Source organism: Acomys russatus, chromosome 3, assembly GCF_903995435.1.
Source record: "Acomys russatus chromosome 3, mAcoRus1.1, whole genome shotgun sequence".
Lineage (NCBI taxonomy): Eukaryota > Metazoa > Chordata > Mammalia > Rodentia > Muridae > Acomys > Acomys russatus.
The window spans coordinates 36,977,676-36,990,194 of record NC_067139.1 but is presented as its reverse complement, the minus strand read 5'-3'; positions in this window follow the sequence as shown (position 1 = coordinate 36,990,194).

The following is a 12,519-nucleotide window of genomic DNA, read 5'->3' as shown; positions in this document are numbered from 1 at the left end:
GAGAATGGAAGAAAGAACCAAACTCTTTTTTTGTTGTTGTTGTTTGTTTTTCAAGACAGGGTTTCTCTGTGAAGCCTTGGCTGTCCTGGGCTTACTTTGTAGACCAGGCTGGCTTTGAACTCACAGTGATCCTCCTGCTTCTGCCTTTCCAGTGCTGGGATTAAAGACATGTGCCTCCACTGCCTGGCCCAAACTCTTTTTTTTAGTGGCTGGAATTCAGAACTCATTAGCTGCAAGGTGTTTGTCAGCTCTCTCTGGAAAGGGTCCACCTATGCGACTTAGCAATAACTAAATTCAAAAGAATGGCGGACAGGGCTTCACTTGCTGAAGCCTAAATTGGTGCAACTGACCCAAGACTTAGATTTTTTTTTTGTTAACTCCTGAATTTTACTTGAGATTTCTGTAAATTTTGACTGGAATTGAGATGAAATATTTGTGCAGGGTGGTGGTGGCACACACCCTTAATCTTAACACAATGGAGAAAAAGACAGGTGGGTCTCTGTGAGTTCTAGACCAGCCTGGTCTCCACAGGCTGTGACCCCTTGCTGATAAGTTACTTGCAGAGACAGTTTAGGATTTAAACTAACAATTTTTTCCTTAAATTTACTATGTAAGTTCCTTTTTCTTTTTTCCTTTTTTTTTTTTTTTCTTTTTAGGTTTTTTCAAGACAGGGTTTCTCTGTGTAGCCTTGGCTGTCCTGGACTCACTTTTGTAGACCAGGCTGGCCTTGAACTCACAGCAATCCACCTGCCTCTGCCTCCCGAGTGCTGGGATTAAAGGCGTGTGCCACCACTCCCGGCTCAAGTTCCTTTTTCTTAATAATAGATTATATGTCTTTACTGATCTAAAGGATGGATACACATCAATCTTAGGTTTATGTAAGAAAAATGATGTCACTGCTCTAAAAAGGCCAGCCATCTCCTTAAAAGCGGAGCTTCCGCCGACGTGGTGGTGCACGCCTTTAATCCCAGCACTTGGGAGGCAGAAGCAGGAGGATCTCTGTGAATTCAAGGCCAGCCTGGTCTACAAAGCCAGTCCAGGATAGCCAAGGCTACACAGAAAAACCTTGTTTCGAAAAAAAAAAAAAAAAAAAAAAAAAGAAAAAAGAAAAAAGAAAAAAAAAAGTGGAGCTTCCACGGGAGAACTGGTGCCATAGGGTCATTGGCCTAAGAGATATGTTCTTTTGGTCTATGTAAGGACCAAGGTTGGACAGGGAGACAGACACGCAAGCTGCATGCCTCCCACGTCAAAAAGCCTTTGTATGCTGAGTTGGAGTGTCATTGCTCTAGCAGCTAGCTTATCCCTCTAAATGTGAGCTACTTTCGTGGGGGACAGGTGGTGGTCACACCAGATGCAAAAAGACACAGAGGACTTACAGGTGACAAAGTACATGTCAGCCTAGCTATGTCCCCAAAACTCAAAGGCTACAATTCATACATGCTTAGAAGGTGGAAGCGTCCACCCCTATGTTATCTTGGCTGTCCTGGACTTGCTTTGTAGACCAGGCTGGCCTCAAACTCATAGCAATCGACCTGCTTCTGCCTCTTGAGTGCTAGAGTTAATGGCATGTGCTACCATGCTTTTTCTTTTGCTCAGGGCAACCAGCTTGTCTCTAAAAGGAGATACATTTTCTCAGGAGACAGGTAGCGGCCCAGCCTATACATCAGGCACCACAGAGCCTAGAGAAGGACATTTAGAACTAAAGGGTGGAAGTGTCCGTCCTGTATGGAGAGAAGAAATGAGACAAAAACACCCGCAACAAATGTAAAAACCCAGGTACAAGATGCCTAGGGTATGCATAAGTTTATTTAAAGCTTAATGCCTTTTCTTTTGCTCAGGGCAACTGGCTTGTCTCTAAAACAAGATATATTTTCCCGGGAAACAGGGAGTGGCCTGGACTATACATCAGGTGCCACAGAGCCTAGAGAAGAACATTTAGAACCATACAATCTTGTTTTGATTTCAGTTAAATAATGATGGTATGTTCTCTGGTAATGGTAATATTATACTTCTTCTTTGAAAGAGGTCAAAATGAAACAGACCTGGATGAAAGGGAGACTGCTGACTTAAGTCAGTCTATACTTACATGAATTCAAACTACAGAACCAGCCTTAATTGTTCTGTGCATCCTGCATACCTCATGCATTTATAGTTTTAGAACTGTATAATGCTTGTGAACAATGATATATTTTCAGAACAAAAGAACAGGACACTGATGCTGGATCAGACCCGACAGGATGCATCCTCCCGCATGCTGAGATGCTGACATCCTGCATTCCTCATGTTCCAGCCACGAGTGCTTCGGTCGCTGTTCATCATCAGAACAGAACACCTCCCAGGACAGCTTTGAAGAAAGCTCCTGATTCCAATTGGTCTGCATTTCAGACTGTCCCACACAGGACTTTCTTTAAGCCTGGAATATCTCAACATTAAAGATTGGACCATAGCACTCGAGAGGCAGAGGCAGGCGGATCGCTGTGAGTTCGAGGCCAGCCTGGTCTACAAAGTAAGTCAGGATGGCCAAGGCTACACAGAGAAACCCTGTCTCGAAAAACAAAAAAAAAAAAAAAAAAGATTGGACCATAAATGATATCTCTAGCTTGTTTAGCCATTTCCCCATTTTTATTTGGGCCCCTACATAGGTATCATTTGTCCCAAATCAGCCAGAAGAAGCCTTAAAAAGAGAACAATGTCCCATTTCCCTTAATGGGGGGTTGGGCAAGATTTGAGGCTATGGATGTTTATTTTCATTGGGAGTTGGTTATGTTATTATTGATCTTATTCAGAGAAAGAACAAGATTGGACTCAGGGATTTCTCTCTGAGGATATGGAAATAAATGAGGATGATAGGACAAAAGGTAATTATTGAATCTACTCTTCAACTTAAGGCCTTATTTGTTACTTACAGGTTATTTTTAATTCATTGGTATAGAATTTTGTATATTGATGTAAAATAAGTTTATTTTTAATTTGATTTACCACTCAATTTTATCACAAGAATATTTATCCTAGGTTCAATATATAGATAAGGTAAACTATTTAGATAAGGCCTTCAAAAACCTCAGAGACCTACAGAATATGACATTTAAATTTTTTTTTTGAGGATTCTTTGAAAATGAGACAGGTTGACTCCTGGCAACACCCAGCCTGCCTCAAAGAAGGTAATGAGCATTGAGGAACCTCCTTATGGAGATGGCTTCAGATGTGGCAAACCAGCCACTGGGCAAAAATGTCCTTGATTTCTGTCACGGACAGAACTCTACCTGAAATGGGCAAGCTTGGATGCAGGTGGAGTTGACAGCCAAACTCTGCCAAGACAGGGTAGGCAAGTCCTGTCCTCAATAGTCCCCGATTCACAAATATGTCTGTCAGATATACTGGACCAGAAGGCTGAAGATCATGCTCAAATGTGTTAGAGAGTTTTGGTTGACTGTTCAGGCAGCAAAATGGCCCTGTTATTTTTTCCATTTTGGAAGCTGCTAACCTGTACTTCCTATTTACTCAGGTAATTAATTTTATTCCTCCTCAAGTCTCTGATGGGGTTGAAGGCAGCAAAACACTATGAATATAACATGAATATAATGATTGTTTCATTGTTCTTGTGTGTGTGTATTGTATATTGGTGTAATAATATAAATGTATAGGTAGAGTTTTTTTTTAAAGACTTAAAAGGGGAGTTGTGGAGGAATGCCTTGAGTGGATGTAACAGTTGTCAATAAAGTGCTGTTTAGCCAATCAGCTGGGCAGAAGGACAGGAAGTGGAAGGGAGGGCTTCCTGGAGAGGAGAAGGAGGTTGCAGTTGACAGTTAAGAAGGGACAGTTGACGGAGGGAGTTGATGGAGAGAAGCTGCCCAAGGAGGATCAGATTGGCAAGTGCTTGGGATACAGTAGGTTATGAGGATTAGGGTGGTTTATTTTAGTTTACTAGGACATTAGTAGCAGTTTAGACTCTGCCCAACATAGTGCTTACAGTTTTGAATTACACTTCAGTCTCATTGTGTCAGTTGTTGGCTTCCTAGGCCTTATAGATACACTAACTGCCACAAAACCCTGTCTCCAAAAACAAACAAGCAAACAAACAAACACAACCAATCAATAAGTAAAACAAACAAACAAAAACTAAGGGGCTGGAGAGATGGCTCAGAGGTTAAGAGCACTGGTTTTCTTCTGAAGGTCCTGAGTTCAATTCCTCGGCAACTACATGGTGGCTCACAATGATCTATAAGGTGATCTGGTGCCCTCTTCTCACTTGCTTGATCACATGCAGGCTGAATACTGTATGTGAGAAAGAAAGAAAGAAATCTTTTTTAAAAAATTAAAATTAGAACTGTTATACAATCTAGCTATATCAGTAGTTCTGGTATACACCTGCAAGACTCAAAGTCAAGTTAACTATAGACCCGTATCTACTTATTTACTGATGCAAAATAAATTAGAGAATCAGCTAAGTGTCTACTAACAGATGAATGGACAAAGAAAATCCTGTGTGTAACCAGGGATGGTGTTACACACCTTTAATCCTAGTACTCGGTTAGCAGAGGCAGATCTGAGTTCCAGGCCGGCCTGGTCTATGGAGCAAATTCCCAGACAGCCAAAGCTGCACAAGAAACCCCATCTCAAAAACAAAACAAAACACAATACTGGCTGTGGAGCAATAGCTCAGTGGTTAAGAGCACTAGCTGTTCTTCCAGAGAACCTATGTTTAATGCCCAGCATCCATATGGCAGCTCACAACTCTCTGTAACTCCAGTTCCAGGGGGTCTGACACCCTCACGTCTATACACATGCAAGGAAAACACCAATGCACAGAAAACATATTTCTAAGTTCTATGTATTTGTACAATGGAATTTTATTCAGCCGTTAAGAACACAGGCATGGAGCCGGGCGTGGTGGCGCACGCCTTTAATCCCAGCACTCGGGAGGCAGAGGCAGGTGGATCGCTGTGAGTTCGAGGCCAGCCTGGTCTACAAAGTGAGTCCAGGATGGCCAAGGCTACACAGAGAAACCCTGTCTCGAAAAACAAAAAACCAAAAACCAAAAACAAAAAAAAAAAAAAAAAAAAGAACACAGGCATGTTGTTTGCAGAGAGATAGATGGGTCTGGAAAGCATGTTAAGTTAAAGTAAGCTTTTCTCACAAAATGCCACATATTTTCTATCATATGTAGAATCTGAAACTGAATGAAAAAGGATGATTATCAGAGGTGAAGGGCAAGGTGGAGTGGGTAAGGGCAAAAGAAAGGATAATGAGATGATCAAAGTATACTCACAGACACGCGGAGACATCCTTTACTTTGTGTAATTAATACAATGCTAATAAAACCTCCAAGGAAAGGGCTAGGAGCATGGCTCAGTTGACCAAGTGTCTGCCAGGCTAGCACGATCCCCAGAACTAACATAAAAGTCAGGCCCTGCAGTACTGATCTGTAGTCCCAGCACTGAGGGGCAGAGAGAGCTGGGTCCCTGGGACTCGCTGTCCAGCCAGCCTCCCTTTTATTTCATGTGCATTGGTGGTTTTGTTTGCATGTCTATCTGTGTGAAGGTGTCAGATCTTGGAGTTACAGGCATTTATGAGCTGTCATGTGGGTGCTGGGAATTGAACCCAGGTCCTGGAAAAGCAGCCAATGCTCTTAACCGCTGAGCCATCACTCCAGCTCGCATATTTGTTAATTATATTCTTCTTTGTTTGCTTTGAGGTCAGATGTCATCAAAGGTAAACAGTGCATGGTCAGTGTTCTCTAAAACCACACAGATAAGTAGAAAATGAAATGGATTTCATCAACTCTCTGGAAGTGTGTGTGTGTGTGTGTGTGTGTGTGTGTGTGTGTGTGTGACACAGATGTTATAGTATGTGCTGGGAGCTGGAGAGATGGCTCAGTGGTTAAGAGCACTGTCTGCTCTTCTAGAGGTCTTGAGTTCAATTCCCAGAAACCACATGGTGGCTTACAACCATCTATAATTTGATCTGATATACTCTTCTGGCCTGCAGGTGTACATGCAGGCAGAGCACTCATATACATAAAAATAAATAAAGAAATACAGTATGTCCTGATCCAAGTCCTATGCCTATACCATACCAAGACTTGTGACCAACAGTTATCTCAGAGATTTTAATTTGTATTTGTTCCCCTGGTGTTAAGGGTTTGCCACTGCCTTCCTATTTTGTTTCTTTTTTTTCTTTTAGTTTCTTTTGTTTTATGTGTATGGGTGTTTTGCCTGCATGTGTGTAGGTGCAGCACTTTCACGCTTGATGCCCTCAGAGTCCAGAAAGGGCATCAGACACCCTGGAACTGAGTTACAGAAGGTTGTGAGTCCGTGCCTGGGTGCTAGGAGTCAAACCCATGTCCCTGGATGACCAACTAGTAACCTTAACTGCTGAACCATCTCTCTAGGGTACTTTTTTATTTTATTTTTAAATTTTATTTTATTGAGACAGAGTTTATCAGTGTAACACCCCTAGCTATCCTGGAACTCACTTTGTAGACCAGGCCACCCTCAAACTGAGAAAGATCCACCTGCCTCTGCCTCCCGAGTGCTGGAATTAAAGGTGTGCCTAATTTATTTTTATTTCTTAAATTTGTCCTGTCCAAGCCGGGTGGTGGTGGCGCATGCCTTTAATCCCAGTACTCAGGAGGCAGAGGCAGGCGGATCGCTGTATGGTCGAGGCCAGACTGGTCTTACAAAGTTAGTCCAGAGTAGCCAAGGCTACACAAAGAAATCTTGTTTTGAAAAAAAAAAAAAAAAAAAAAAAAAGTCCTATCCATTTTTTTACTTATTTATTTTATGTGTATAGGTGTTTTGCCTGACTAAGCAAATGTGCACCATATGTGTGCCTGGTGCCTTTAGCAGTCAGAAGAGGACATGGGACTCTTGGGAACTGGATTCTGGATGGCTGTAAGCCACCAGCTGGGGGTGCCAGGAACAGAACCTAGGTCCTCTGCGGGAGCAGCACATGTTCTCAACTGTGGAGCCACCTCCTCAACCTTATAATTTGTTTGCTGACAAAGAACAAATTCTGTCCTGTAGAGACATGAAAATCCTAGAATAAGTCTGCATTTTTTGAGTATATAGAACATAGGAGGTTTTCTTTCAGTTGGAAACACAGCACCTTGATTGCAGCTGAATACAGCATGTGGTAACATGTCAGCAAGTTTTTACTGATTATCTGTTAAAGAACCTTAGGCTTCTGAGAAGGCCAGCAGGACTGATAGAACAAGTTATGCTTGGAGGCCAAGTTCTGCTCTGTGTAAGTCACAGAATACATGTCACACTCTTCAAGAAGATCTGAGTACAAATAGTTCTCGGGAGGCAGAGACAGGGAGATCTTTGTGAGTTTGAAGCCAGCCTGATCCATATAGTGAGTTCTAGGCCAGCCAGGTATAGTGGAAGTTTTAGTTTCTTTTAAAACTCAGCTATGTTATGTAAATATATATTTTTTTAAATCCCAAGTGGGGGATATTGGGCTGCTTTTAGTTTGCCCACAGCTGATAAGTGTTTCATACAGGCTTCGAGAGGGGCATGGTCCTTGCCAGCTGCCGTTGAATTCTGAGGACTCGGAGAGGGTAGAAATACCAGCGCCCAGAGAGAAGAGGCGAGCTGAGAGATAGATAGATAAATAGATAGACAGATAGATAGATAGGTAGATAGATAGATAGATAGATAGGTAGGTAGGAGAGAGAGGTTTGCTATTGTTGGTTCTGCTAGGCTGATGGATGTCCTGATGGCTGAGACTGATATTGCCCCAAAGAACCTGCTGACTTGAACAAGAGGGAAGCAGTAAAGAGACCTCCACCCCTTCTCCCCACTTACTTCCTTCTTTCCTACCTGCTGTTAGGGTGCTGCTGGTAGGTATTTAGGGTAGATAAAGGTTGGAAGGGAGGTAGAGATTCAAGAAACCATTAAAATAGTTTTGTTTTTTTTTTTTTGGTTTTTCAGACAGGGTTTCTCTACGTAGCCTTGGCTGTCCTAGACTAACTTTGTAGACCAGGCTGGCCTTGAACTCACAGCGATCCGCCTGCCTCTGCCTCCCGAGTGCTGGGATTAAAGGCGTGCGCCACCATGCCCGGCTTAAAATAGTTTTTAAAAGTAGTGTTTGGGCATGGTGGCACAAGCCTTTAATCCCAGGACTTGGAAGTCAGAAGCAGGCAGATCGCTGTGAATTTGAGATCCAACCTGGTCTACAAAGTCTAGGACAGCCAAGGCTACACAGAGAAACCCAGTCTGGAAAAAACAAAAAAGAAAAAAGAAAAAGGAAAGAAAAGTAGTACTTGCCTTTAGGGCTATGTAGAGAGACCCTAGAGCTTTTTTTCTTTTTCTTTTCTTTTCTTTTTTTTTTTTTTTTTTTTTTTTTTTTTTTTTTTTTTTTTTTGTCTCAATTCCACATGACACACTCTTTATCAAATTATACAGAGAATGGGCAACTGGGCTAGGTGGGGTATAAAAATCCTTGAATATCCAAGGGATCCCCAAGAATGCCTGTGGCTCCTTTTATACTTACAGGCATAGACTTTTGAACAATGTTTTCAACAACATTGTTGGGTATCATACACATCTTGCCAGACCATAATATTCTCAAGAATGTTACAGCTGTGCTGCCCTTCTTTCTCATTCTTTAGATGCACCAGTGTCTTTTAGAAGCTTTTCTAAACCTGTGAAACAAGGTGAGCACTGTCATCTGTGTAATGAAATCTCTTTGCAGAAATGAACAGGATGAGAAAGCACGGTCCTGAGCCACCATCCATCACAAACAGAGGGACTGTGGAGGTAATTGTAGAGGGGACTGTTCCTGATGATTGCAAGTTGGCCCCAGGAACCAGGAGCTACACAAATACTAAGTGGCCTAGTGGTTAAAAGAACTTACTGCTCCTGCAGAGGACCTGAATTTCATTCCTGGCACCTGCGTGGTGATTGACAGTCATCTGAAATTCTACTTCCAGGGGATCCAACACCCTCTTCTGGCCTCTGTGGTCACCAGACACGCATGTGGAGCACATGCATCCTTGCAAACAAATACTCATGTATCCAAATACTTATATATAAAAAATATATTAAAATAAACAATTTTCAAAAGGCCTGAATATGGTGGTGTACACCTTTATTCCCAGCACTCAGGAGGCAGAGGCAGATGGATCTCTGAGTTTGAGGTGAACCTGGTCTATGAAGCAAGTTCTAGGACAGCCAGGACTACACAGAGAAACCCTGTCTCGAAAAACCAAAAACACAGTGATGATGATGATGATGATGATGATGGAATACTTTTAAAATGCACCAGGAAGGTCTAATGCAGCAGAAAAGACCCCATCACTTATGTCAGTTGTGTCTAAAGAACAATGCTGGGCACAGTGACACAGGGTAGTAATGTAAGGTAACCCACAGGCATTCTCTAGGCTCCAGACTCCTTGGTGGCGTCTGTTGTCCTGCCATAGCCCTAGGCAGTACTGCTGGCCGTGCATGAAGGCAACCCAGGTGAGACGATCGCTTCCAGCTCCATGCCATTTCACCCATTTTATCCTGTGGAATTCCAAGACATTAAGCAAATTGATAGCCAACCATCTCTACTGTCCTGCTATTTTCCATTGTCAATCTGGCAAGGCTGGAGTCGCTTGAAAAGGGAGTCTCAACTGAGGGATTGGCCAGCTCCGATTGGCCTGTGGGTTCACCAGGGGAAATTGTCCTGGTAGTTCACTGATGTAGGAGGGGCCACAGCACTGTGGGTGGCAGTCCTGAGCTGTGTAAGAAAGCCAGCCAGGAGCTGAAGAGATGGCTCAGCCATTAAAGGCTAGGCTCACAACCAAAAATATGAGTTCAGTTCCCAGCACCAACAGTCATCTCTCCAGACACACACTCGAAAGAAAGGAAAGAAGGAAGGAAGGAAGGAAGGAAAGAAGGAAGCCGGCAGGCAGTGTTTATCTTTCAAAACCTTTCTCCAGTTCCTGTCCAGACTTCCAGTAACGATGGATTGAGACCTGTGAGCTGTCCTCCCCTCAGTTGCTTTGGCCATGGTTGTCACAGCAACAGCAACACTGTATCCTACTGTATCCACGAGCTACTCGCCATCTCCTGCTCCCTCCGCCACTAGGAAGCATTAACTTACACTTTGCCTCTGTGACTTTGCCTATCTTAGATAGTTGATATAAGTGGACAGTGCACTGTGCTGGCTTTGTACCTAGTTTACCTTAATGCTTTCAAGGTTCCCTTATGCTGAAGTATGTCTAAATAGTGTTGTACTGTTTGGTGGGACCACAGTGTTCACATGTCTGTCAGCTAATGGACATTTGAGGGTTTTTTCATATATCTTATTTTGTTGTGTTTTGTTTTGCTTGTTTGTTTTCTTTGTGAGACAGGGTCTTTGTTGTTATAAATCAACCTGTCTTCAAGCTTCTGATCCTATTGCCTGAATCCTCCAAGCGCTGGCTGTGCAGACTCACTCCCCCATGCCTTGCCTACTGTTGACTATCATTAATAACCCTGGGATTGAAGTTGCTGGGTCATCTGGTAATTCTATTTTTAACTTTTTGAAGAAACACCAGCTACATTTTTACATTCTACAGTCTGAAGAGGATCCAAGTTTTCAGTGTCCTTGTTAACACTTTTCTCTTAAAAAAATTTTTTTTTAAAGTATGTGTTATGGCAGGACTGTGAAGTGCTAAGTGAGGTTTTGATTTGCATTTCTGTAATGGCTAATGATGCTGCGTTTCTCTTTCATGTGAATGCTGGCCATTTGTACACCTTTTTTTTTTTTTTAAGGTTTATTTATTTATTATTATGTATACAGTGTTCTGCTTGCATGTACACCTGCATGCCAGAAGAGGGCATCAGATCACATTACAGATAGTTGTGAGTCACCAAGTGGTTGCTGGGAATTGAACTCAGGGCCTTTGGAAGAGCAGGTGGTGCTCTTATCCACTGAGCCATCTCTCCAGCCCTTGTACACCTTTTTTTGTTTTGTTTTGTCTTTAAGATAAGGTCACACCATATAGTCCAGCCTGGTCTTCACTTTATAGTGTTCTGCCTGCATTGTATGCCTGGACACCAGAAGAGGGCACCAATCTCATTATAGTTACTTGCAAGCCACCATGTGGTTGCTGAGAATTGAATTCAGGACTTTTGGAAGAGCAGCCAGTGCTCTTAACCTCAGAGCCATCTCTTTGACCCTTCTCCTATCTCATTTGTATACATCTTTTGGGGAGGGGGGACTGATGGCCATTGAAATCTTTTTGGTTTTTTTGTTTGTTTGTTTGTTTGTTTTTTGAGACAGGGTTTCTCTGTGTAGCCTTGGCTGTCCTGGACTTGCTTTGTAGACCAGGCTGGCCTCGAACTCACAGAGATCTGCCTGCCTCTGCCTCTCAAGTGCTGGGATTAAAGGCGTGGGCCACTACATAACTTTTTTTTAAAAGACAGAATCTTGATATGTTACCTGGTCTTGACCTCCTACAATCAAACTCCTGTTGCTTTAAACTTTTGGGTAGCCGGCACTACAGGCTCATGCCATCTCACTTAGAGCTTGCTTATTATTATTTTGGTGATACTGGGAATCAAATTCAGGGCCTTGAACAAACTACGCAAGCATCTACCACTAAACTATGCCCCAGCCTTTGCCTTAAATGTCTTAAGCAATTGAAGAGTAAAGAACATTCCATGTGGGCTGGAGAGCTGGCTCAGCAGTTAAAACACTAGCTGCTCTTTCAGAGGACCCGGGTTAAATTCGCGGCACCCACATGGAAGCTCAGAACTGTCTGAAACTCCAAGATCGGACATTCTTCACACAGATATATGTACAGGCAAAGCACCAATGAACATAAAATAAAAATAAATTATTACAAAAAAAAAAAAAAAAAAAAAAAAAGAACATTCACTGGGCATGGTGGTGCATGCCTTTAACCCCAGCACTTGGGAGGCAGAGGCAGGTGGATCTCTGTGAGTTCAAGGCCAGCCTGGTCTACAAAGTGAGTCCAGGACAGCCAAGGCTATACAGAGAAACCCTGATATATATATATATATTGTGTGTGTGTGTGTGTGTGTGTGTGTGTGTGTTTCTGTATGTGTACTGTGTGCATGCAGTGCCCATGGAGACCAGAAAAGGGCATTGGATCTCCTGAAATTGGAGCTACAGGCAGTTGTGAGCCACCTGTTGTGGGTGCTGGGAACTAACTGATCCTGGGTCATCTGAGAAAGCAGTGAGCGCTCTTAACCTCTGAGCCATCTCTCCAGCCCAGATAAACCCGTCTTTATGAATAAAGAGAGCACGATGACAGATGCACTCCCTAGGAGCAGAAAGCAGAGCAGGTGTCCTGGGGCTGGGCAGAAGTAGACAGGGGCTGACTGAGAAAGGACACAAGAAGCCTTTTGGGTGGTGGGCGTCATTTCTTCACTGAGCCAGTAGTTATGCTCATGGCACAGAGCTTTCATAGTGCTAGAAGGTGCTGGGGTGCAAAAACCATCAACAGTACCCCGATAGTCATCTCTCATGCTACGACATCAGCCTGCTTTGTAAGATGTTTCCATTGCGGATGGTAGTTAA